The sequence below is a fragment of the Triticum aestivum genome, chromosome 5D, assembly GCF_018294505.1.
Source record: "Triticum aestivum cultivar Chinese Spring chromosome 5D, IWGSC CS RefSeq v2.1, whole genome shotgun sequence".
NCBI classification, from domain to species: domain Eukaryota; kingdom Viridiplantae; phylum Streptophyta; class Magnoliopsida; order Poales; family Poaceae; genus Triticum; species Triticum aestivum.
In genome coordinates, this window is record NC_057808.1 from 79906432 (window position 1) to 79908442 (window position 2011).

The 2011-nt window shown below is 41.8% G+C and overlaps 1 pseudogene; it reads right to left on the bottom strand.

The window, feature by feature from the left end:
- Positions 1-253: 253 nt before the first annotated feature.
- On the bottom strand, positions 254-1291 carry LOC123120290 (uncharacterized; annotated as a pseudogene).
- Between the last annotated feature and the right edge of the window lie 720 nt (positions 1292-2011).

The window sequence follows — 2011 nt, forward strand, 5'->3', positions numbered from 1 at the left end:
CATGGTAGCGATCCAACTAAAGATTTTGATTCCTGTGGGCACAACTATGATCATGGTAGCTGCGGTGAAGTAGGCACGCGTATCAACGTCTAAGCCCACAGTAAAAATATGATGAGCCCAAACTAGAAATCCAAGAACACCTATACTTATCATGGCATAAACCATGCCTAGATACCCGAAGACCGGTTTTCTTGAAAAGGTCGATACGATATGACTAATAATACCAAATCCAGGCAGAATGAGAATATACACCTCAGTTTTTTTCTAATTCCCTTCTAAGATCCTCCGACTTAAACAAGTCGAGAGCATGCTCGTGCTCAGATCTTTCGAGACTTGCCTTGCTCTTGGGGATTTCTTCCCATCGGATCCTCTATTCCACTTCCAGGCACCTCCTTGCGGAGCTTTCCGCCTCAAGGAGATCCCGGTTGTGGGAAACAACATTTCTAAAGAAAACAGATCCTCCCTCATTCTCCCGCATATCTTGATAAGACGCTTGGAGAACAGTGAAAGAATCAGTTGCGTGAATATGGTCCAGATAGGAGCGAAGCGCTTCGTCGACCAAGTAGGGCTCAATCGGTAGATAAGGCCCTATTCTTTGATAAAGCGCGACAAATTCCTGAATGACATCTTGTCGCATACTAGACAGCTTTTCTTCCATTAGGAAGAGCTTAAGCCGTCCAGGTATGTCCTCCAGAGGGGTATTGTGATTAAGCCCGTTCTGAATGAATGTAACCCATCCAGGATCCTGCTCGTAAAGGCTCAGATAGAAGTTTAGCCCTGCTAAATGAGCTAGAGCTTGGGGATCCTGAATCTCTGGAGGAAGAGTAATAATGAAGGAGGCTCCGAAAAGATTTAAACTTGGGAGAAGAATAATAGAAATAAAATGCACTATAAATAAAAATAGACAAATAGAAAATAAAAAAATCGTATATATGAGGAAACTTAATACAAAAGTGCAAATAGAAAGCAGTAAACCTGCTAGTGGAGAAGAGCCATCGAACCATATTTGTCATTTTTTATTTGAGAAATGAAAACTTTCCTTATCAAAGAGGGGCCGGGGGCTGGAAGAGAAGAACTTGAATACTAAACGCTGGAAGAGAAGAACCTTAATACTAAACCAAGTTTGGGGAACTTCTTGGTGACTTGATTGGTTCCCTTCCCCTAATTTGCAAAGGATGATTCCCGTGAAGGTGATCTCGATCACCATTCTATGATATTTCTGGATGCTTTTGAGAAGCTTTTCCTTTTACCTAATGCCGGCTACCGACAACTTACTTCATGCTATTACTAACACATCTAACTGAGCTGCACTTGCTTTCCAAAAGAAATTGAAACTATCATGCCTGAGACTAGCCAATAGAAGAAAGAGCCACAAGCAAGCCATAGCAGCATCCTTTTTCTTCGCTTTCTTCAACAATGCAAATCTACCTCACTCCTCATCATAACTCAAATACAAATTCAAGTTACAAATTGATATTTCCTCACGGAAGCAATAAAATGTGAAACCAATATTCATCATGAAACTTCAGACACTGATGATTGTGAGGTTCTGGAAGAGAGACGACGTAGGCTGAAAAAAAGTAAACAAGAAAACACCCCTTAAACTCATTTGCTCAACATTCTTTCTACAACAACTAGAAAAGTGGAGAAAATCCAATAAGGGGAGGTCCCGGTGAATACAAATCAATTGGGAACCGAACCCCACATTCATGTCTTTAACAAGGTTGTCTAAGCTAAGCGGCCATGGACCCATGGACCCGGGGAATCTGAACCATTATGTAGAGTTTCAGCGGTAAACCAGGTCAATCTTCCGATCGTGAGTCTTTACAAGCTCGAAACAACTTAAGCACAGGCGGCAGTCGCCCCTTTTAAAGTCAGTATTTATGTGGCGCTGAACTAACGAGCGGACACCTGACCTTCGAATGAGAAGAAAAGATGGATGTATCTTTCATTCATATCGATCAGATCAAGGGTGCCGAAGTCTTCATTGATCCAAAGAAAGAAGCTGACA